Here is an 8,633-nt window from a genome sequence, read left to right as displayed (position 1 = left end):
AAACATAGAAAGTCAATATATAATAATAAAATGATGAAATTGGAAAATTATGAGTATATATCCACCAAGCATCAGAACACATATACATATGATACCAATATTGATAGAACTAAAGGAAATTATACAAAGTCCAGTAAAAGGAGATTTAAACATCTACATTAAATAACAGAGTATCCAGATAGGAAGCCAGTAAGCAAATAGAAGAATTGAATTACAGACCAAATGGATCAGCAAGACCTTTAAGGAACAAACAGTACACTCTACATATACTCTCAATCATACAAAGAACATTTTCTAGTATATATCACACTAGGTTATAAGCACGTCTTACTACATTTAAGATTTAAATTATAGCTAGTATTGCTTCTCGGCCTTTTGGCTAAGATCAAGTGTAGTATCTGTTCTTATCAGTTTAAATTATAGCCAGTACATGTATTGATCATGAGAAAATGAACCTAGAAATTAATAAGAAAATACAAGATGGAAAATTCACAAGTATTTGCAAGTTAAAAACACACAGTTAAGTAACATATATATATTAAAGAAGAGAAATTAGAGAATATCTGAGACAAAGAAAATAAAAACATACAAAACATAGGTGAGGCAGTAGAAGAGGTACTAAGAAGGAATTTTACAGTGATAATGATCTGCAAAAAGGAAAAAGATTTCAAATAATTAAAGCTTACAGCACGAAGAATAACAGAAAGAACAAACTAAGTTCAAAGTTAGCAAACAGAAGGAAATAACTGCCAACAAATGAGAAAACCCAGAAGAAATAGATAATTACTAGAAAAAACAAAGGTTGACTCAGAAGAAATAGGAAACATCACCGAACAAGGAGATATTTCTAATCAAAACCTCCCAACAAAGAAAAGCCAAGAAACAGATGGCTTCATGGATGAATTCTAACATTCAAAAAATTATAAATATCATCTTAACCTCATGTAAAAAATAAGCAAAGGAATATTTTCAAACTCATTTCATGAAGTCAATATCATTCTGATGTCAAAGCCAGATAGAACATGTCCTAAGAAAAGAAAACCAATATTCCTACTGAACAAAATATTAGCAAACCAAATTGAAGAGTATATTAAAAGGGTCATGTACAACATACAAGTGATTTACTACTGGTAGGTCAGTCAATCAGTGTAAAACATAAGAGAATGAAGGGTAAAATCACATGATCATCCATGCAAAAAGGCATCTGAAAAAATTCAACACTTTCATCACCCAAATTCTCATCAAATTAAAAAGAATTTCTAATATAGAGTCTATAGAAGGAATTTTTCTCAATTCAGTCAAGGCCATGTATGAAAATCCCACTGCTAACATCATACTCAATGGTAAAAAGCAAAGTCTTTCCTCTAGGATCTGGGACAAATTAAGGACAAGAACTTCCATCACTTCTGTTTAACATAATACTGGAAGTTTTTGACAGAACAATCAGGAAGAAAAAGAAATAAATAGCAGCCAAAACAGAAGGGCAAAAGTAAAATTATCTGTGTTTTCAAATGACCTGTAGAAGCCCTAAATATACTACAAATGAAAAAAAAAAAAAAAAAAAAACTGCCAGTGCCTTGGCTCACTAGGCTAATCCTCCACCTGCAGCGCCGGCACACCGGGTTCTAGTTCCGGTTGGGGCGCCAGATTCTGTCCCAGTTGCTCCTCTTCCAGTCCAGCTCTCTGCTGTGGCCAGGGAAGGCAGTGGAGGATGGCCCAAGTGCTTGGGCCCTGCACCCCATGGGAGACCAGGAAGAAGCACCTGGCTCCTGGCTTCAGATCGGTGCAGAGTGCCGGCCGTAGCGGCCATTTGAGGGGTGAACCAATGGAAGGAATACCTTTCTCTCTCTCTCTCTCTCTCTCTCTCTCTCTCTCACTGTCTAACTCTGCCTGTCAAAAAAAAAAAAAAAAAAAAAAAGAACAGAAAAGCATAGACTAATTTAGGGGAGCTTAGGGATACAAAATCAATATACAAAAGCTAGTTTCATTTCCATACAATAACAATGAACTATCTAAAGAGAAAATTAAGAAATCAATCACATTCACAACAGCATCAAACATTATAAAATAGTTACAGATATATTTAAACAAGGATTTTAAAAATGCAGGTAAAAACTATAAAACACCAGATGACAGAAATTAAAGACACAATTAAATCAAAAGGTATCCTCTGTTTACAAGAAGAATTAATATTTTTAAAAACCTCATACTACCCAAGAGAATCTACATCTTCAATATAATTTTTGATTAAAATCCTAGCAACATTTTTAAATAAACAAAAAAGAGTACTAAAATTCACTCAGAAACAAACTACACCTTACAAATAGTCAAAGTAATTTTGAGCCAGAAAATTTTCAATAAGAAGACATTACACTTCTTGATGTCAAAATACAAACCCACAGTGATGAAAAAAATAAGCAGTATGATAGTGGCATAAAACAGATATACCGACAAATAGAATAGAGGGCCCAGAAATAAATCCACACACTTACAGTCAAATGGTTATTGACAAAGATGCTAAGAATACACAGAGGTAAAAAGATAGTTTCTTTAATATAGGAAGCTGGGAAATTGGATATTCACATAAAAAAGAATGAAATTGGACCACTCTCTCACCCCATCCAAAAATATCAACTCAAAACAGATGAAATACATGACACACAAAGACAAATATCGCATGTTCTCCATGGAAGCTAAAAACAAAACTCAATCTGAACAGAGAATGGTGATTATAAGAGGCTGAGAGTGGTGGGGAAGAGCCAGAAGGATTTTGGATAACAGGTATCAAATTAGAGTTAGAAGGAATAAGTTCCTAATGTCACACAGCATTGTGGGGAGACTATTATTCGTAACAACATGGCACATATCTTACGGAAAAATAGCAGAAACTCCAAACCTCCCATCATAAAGTACTGTCAAAGGGAAATGTTGATTACCCCGTTTTGATCAATACACATTTGTTTACATGTACTAAATGTCACAATGTAGCCCATAAATATGTACAATTATTGTTAACAAAAATGTTATCAATTTTTAAACATAAGACCTGAAACTGTAAAACTCTTAGAAGAAAGATTAAGGAAAAAGTTTCTTGACATTGACCTTACCAATGACTTCTTGGATATGACACCAAAAGGATGGAGGCCTAAAAAGCTTCTGCATAGCAAAGGAAACAATCAACAGCCTAATAGATGGGAGAATATATTTGCAAATTAAAACTCTCATAAGGGGTTAATATCAAAATATCTAAGAAACTCAACTAATTTGATAATAAAAATCACAAACAATATAATTTTATAATGGACAACAGAACTGAATACACATTTCTCAAAATAAACATATACATATGGCCAATAGATATATGACAAAATACTCAGAGTGTGGAGAAAAAAGAACCCTTATACAATGTTGCTAAGAATGAGGTTTTCTCAAATAATTAAAACTACAAAGACCCAGCAACCTCCCATCTTGTTATTTCTCCAAAAGAATCTAAGTCACGATCTCTAAGAGATATTCACCTACCATACTCATCTCAGCATTATTTACAATAATAAATTGTGGAAAAATCTAAATGTCCGTTGATAGATGTGTGAATAAAGAAAATATTTAGTATATATTAGTGTATATAATTTAGTATATACCTAAAATGGTGTAGTATTTAGGCATTAAAAATAAGAACATACTATCATATGCTACAATGTGGATGGACCTTAAAAACATTATGCAAATCAAAATAAGCCAGTCACAAACACATACTGAATGATTCCACTCTTATGAGAAATGTAAATAGTAAATTCACAGAAACAGAACGTAGAATAGTGGCTTCCAGCAGTGGGGACGTGGGAAAATAGGAAGGTCCTATTTAGTAGGAAGGTATTATGATCTGAATGTTTGGGTCCCCTTCACATTTCAACACTGGCTTCAACACAGAAATCTGATCCCCAATGTGGTAATATTAAGAGGTGGGATCTCTTTGAGGTTATCAAGTCATGAGGGTGGATTCTTCATGCAGGTCTGAGTTCTGTTATTCAAGAGGCCCCAGAAAGATGCTTTCTCTCCTTGCACCTGCTGAGGATGCAGCAACGAAGGGATGTCTGATGAGGAGCAGGCCCTTACCAAGACACTGAATCTGGTGTCTCCTTCTTAGACTTCCCAGCCCACAAAACTGTGAGATACAAATTTATGTTGTTTAGAAGCTGCTCAATTTGTAATATTTTGTTATAACATTTCAGTCTAAGACAATGGGTATAGTGTTTCAGTCTTGCAAGATGAAAATGTTCAGAGATGTGCTGTGCTACTTAATAATACTGAACTGTGCACTTAAACCTTTTGTTAAGAGGGTAAAAAACTCTCCAATTGTATTTTGCAAGTGATTGGGTCCCTGCCAATCATGTGGGAGAACCATATTGAGTTCCCAGGCTGAGCTGTTGCAGGCATTTGAGGAGTGAACAAGCAGAGGGGGTATTCTCTCTCTCTCTGTGTCTCTTCCCACTGCCTTTCAAGGAAGTAATTTTTAAATTTTTTTCCAGAAAACTAGATAGTTTTGGGTTTTTAGTTTTTTATTTTAATTTTGTTTTAAACAGAGTCAATATAGTTCACAGATACAATTCAAATAATATAATGATATTTCTTTCCTTCCTCCCTCCTTCCTCTCTTTACATCCATTCCTCCCCACCCCCCCTTCCTCCCTTATTCCTTTCATTTTTTGAGATAACCCGTTTTTAATTTACATTACAGTCAGGGCTTAATGCTCCACTTAATAAAGAGTTCAACAAGTAAAAAGCAAAAGGAACCTAGTTTAACATAAATATAGGCATGGGCTACAAACAATAATCAAATGGAAGATGTCCATTTCAACTATATACAGTAAACTTTTTAAATAATCACAGATCATTAAAAATTAGAGTAGTATAACATTCTTAACCACTGGTTTGACAAAGATATAAACACAGATTGACAAAAATATATTTACAGTAATACAGATACACAGGCATTTTTTTTTGTTTGTCTTTGTTTTGGTTTTGATTTTTTCTTTTTAAATTTTAGCTTCCATATGGAGAACTTATAATATTTGGCTTTGTGTGTCCAGCTTATTTCACTTAATATGGTTCCTCCAAATGAATCAATTTAGATTCAAATGGTAAAATTTTGTTCTTTTTATGGCTGAATAATATTCCATTGTGTATCAATACATCACAATTCCTTTATCCATTCTTTATTATAAGTATGATTGGCTGATCCCGCTAACTTTATGACAAGTGATATCTTGAATTAAGTTCTATCTGCTATTATTATAGTCCTACAGACCTTCTTTATAAATTTACTTAACTTCTTTTTCTACTTATTACTATTAATAGTTTTGTCCATATCTATGTGTGTGTATATATATATATATATATAGTTTTATCTTTCATGTACAGTGTTAAGTCAAATCTTTTTAAACCATTCTGAAAAGATCTACTTGCAATTATTAATACAGTTGGATTTAGGATTATAAATGTTTTTAATTTGTGTTTGTTTCTTTGTTCCCTGTCTTTATTTTGCTTTGGTCTATATTGTTTAATATTATTCTCTCTTTCTTTCTTAACTTCTTTAACATTTGCTTTAATAATTTCATTTTACATACTAGATTTACAAAAATGTTACATTTTAAAATGGTTTTTCCAGTGATTACCTTAAATATTTTTTCATAGAATCCTTCAGACTGATATTGTACTAATTTGTGTAAAATATAGAAAAATATGCATCAGGTATATTTCACAGATCTAGAATATTTCACTTCATGTAAACTGTAGAAAATTTGCAGCCATGTGTTTATTCCCATTTTTATGTTCTAACTCACACATGCATTATTTCTAAATACTTACAAAGCCTACAAAAAAGTGCTATATATTTTGCTTTAATTAGTCACATATATATATATTTTAAAACTGAGAGAAAATTTTAAGAAGAATATTTATCCACTCAGCTATTGCCATGTCTGGTGGACTTCAATAATTTCTAAAGGTCTGGGGTTTATACAATATAATTTCCTTTCAACTTAAAAAACATTCTTTGGCATTTCTTTGAATGCACATGGACTGAAGACAAGTTCACTTAGTTTTGTTTTCTCCAAAATTGTATTTATTTTACATTTATTCTTTAAGGAGGTTTGCACAGGATAAAAAATTAGAGGTTTTTGTTTGTTTTCTTTTGTTTACTTTCAGCACTTTAAAATAGGGAGTTCCACAGTGTTCCAGCCTCCATATTTCCAATGATTTCTTCAAATTGCTCTTCCCCTTCAAGAAAAATCCATTTTTTTAGACATTTGGTACAGTTGTCTCTTTTTTGGTAAGATTTTTTTAATTATTTGAGAGGTAGAGTTGCAGAGAGAGGGAGAGACACAGAGAAAGCTCTTCAAACCACTGGTTCAATCCCCAAATGGCAGCAATGACTGGAGCTGAGTCGATCTGAAGCCAGGAGTAGGAGCTTCTTCCAGATCTCCCATGCAGGTACAGGGGCCCAAACACTTGGGTCATCTCCCACTGCTTTTTCAGGCCACAAGCAGTGAGCTGGATTGCAAGAGGAGCAACCGGGACTAGAACCAGTGCACATATGTGACACCAGTGTGCTTAGCCCACTATGCCAGAGAGCCAGCCCTGAAACATTCATTTTTATATGGCTGCTTTCAAAGATTTTTACTCTATCAATCATTTTTAGCATTTTGATTATGATTTTCCTTAATGAGATTTTCTTTAATGCTATCACTGGAAATATGCAGAAATTTCTGAATCTTTACATATAACCATCTCTAAATTTTCAAAAATTTTAATCATACTCTTCACCAAAATAATTTGACTATCATTGTACATGTCCTTCAAGTTAATTATTAACCTCAGAACTTCGCTTCCTAAATGCTATCCTTAGTTTCTGAGATATAGCTTAGATGGTTTGAGTACCACATCTGAATGTTTTGCTTCCACATTTTGAGAATATGAAAATACATTTTACTCTAATTATTTTGTGCCCAAGAGTGGTGATTCTTTTTTTCCTTTTTTCTCAAATTGTTGTTTGATTATTCATTAGAGGAGAGATGAGAATATTTGGTTTTACTTTTTCATTTTCCTAGAAATTTCCCTGAGGCATATGTCATGTCTAAAATGTGTATGCATCTATATAAAAACAAAAATAATATGTTTACAACACATTTTTACAGAATGTAGTTTATTAAGAATATCTATTTCCCTGGGAACCATATAGCCAAACCTGTATAATTACTGACTTAGTGGATACTAGTGTAGAAGCTGCTAGATTTTCATTTTTAATTATTGCTGTGTGCATGTGTTACTCTCTTAATAAAAATTACAAAAAATAAACTAAGAATCTCTTCTTTAGAAAAGACACCACGTGCTCTATTTTGCCCAGTAGACCCTGACTACATGAATTTGCCTAAGTCCATTAGCTGAGAAACCTAAGAAGATAAATAGCAAGTGACTCGTAAAACTGCAACAATGCTTGTCACCTGGAAAATTGTTTGAATGGCTGACAGAGCTTGAAATCTTATTTAAAAAAAAAAAAAAGCATCAAGATATGGGGCACTGAGAAATTTCCCTGTATATTTCCAATGCAACTGATTCTCCTATAGGAGGAACAGGTTGCAGGGAACATTTCCAATAGACTCTGACTCTTCTCAAGCAACATCCTCTCTTTATGAGAAAGAAGTCCTTTTGGCCTGTGTTTGACCTACTGTAAGTTTTCTGTAATACAAAAGAGCCAAAATGTATTATAGCTCCTCATAGCACAGGCAAGTACTAAAACCAAACAAAATCAACTGAAATGAGATATTTCCTGAGATCAAAAACTCCAAGGCCTGTTGGAGAGACTCTATCTAAAACGTCTTCAGACTTCAGACTCTTTGTTTGTTTTGAATGAGTGCAGGTTCTGGATTCAAATCCCAACTGTGTTACTTACTAGGGTTGTTACAAATTTTTTTTTAATATATCTTGGTTCCTGTATCTATAAAAAGTAGAAATATATTAAGAACTTGACACATTTGAGATGAAATAACAATATAAGCTGACATAGTTTCTGTCAGAGAATAAAAAATAAAAGTTATTGCTAGCATCAGTATTAATTTTAGAAATATTTTTCTGCACGAAATTACATGTTTTAGATGTAGAATTCTCATATTTTCTTTCATGTCTACAAAAAAGCTGCTAAGTTGGTTTCATTTTCAGTTTGTCAACTCTATATCTCAAGTTCATTCATAGTTGGAGAGAAAGTAGTAGAGGACCAGTGGCTTGTAGATTACGTGCCCCCACTGGAAAAGGTCAGACTTGTTCATTAATGCTAAGTCTGGTATCAGTTTATCACTGATGCTACAATGCTATGCTTTTCGTTTACTCACCAAATGTCTAATAGTTTTGAGAACCACATAGCCTGGACAGGCCATATTGCTGTATTTTGTTTTGTCCATATGAGTAGATTCCTATGTGCCAAGTCATAAAACATAAAAATTGAGACATCATACCAATAGCCTCATATTAAGGAGAAAGAAATCAGAATTTATTGAATACTAAGTAAATTATTGAGTATAAAAATTTCTTGTGCCAGCACATTTTATGTGTTTCATTTCATTTAATCTTTATAAAAAA

General features: G+C 33.0%; 1 pseudogene; it reads left to right on the top strand.

Moving 5' to 3' along the window:
- Window positions 1-359: 359 nt before the first annotated feature.
- LOC127491407 (U2 spliceosomal RNA) lies at window positions 360-467 on the top strand (annotated as a pseudogene).
- The last annotated feature ends 8,166 nt before the right edge of the window (window positions 468-8,633 follow it).

Source organism: Oryctolagus cuniculus, chromosome 18, assembly GCF_964237555.1.
Source record: "Oryctolagus cuniculus chromosome 18, mOryCun1.1, whole genome shotgun sequence".
Classification (NCBI taxonomy): Eukaryota; Metazoa; Chordata; class Mammalia; order Lagomorpha; family Leporidae; genus Oryctolagus; species Oryctolagus cuniculus.
Note: the sequence above shows the minus strand (reverse complement) of the source record. Positions and strands in the feature narration are given on the sequence as shown.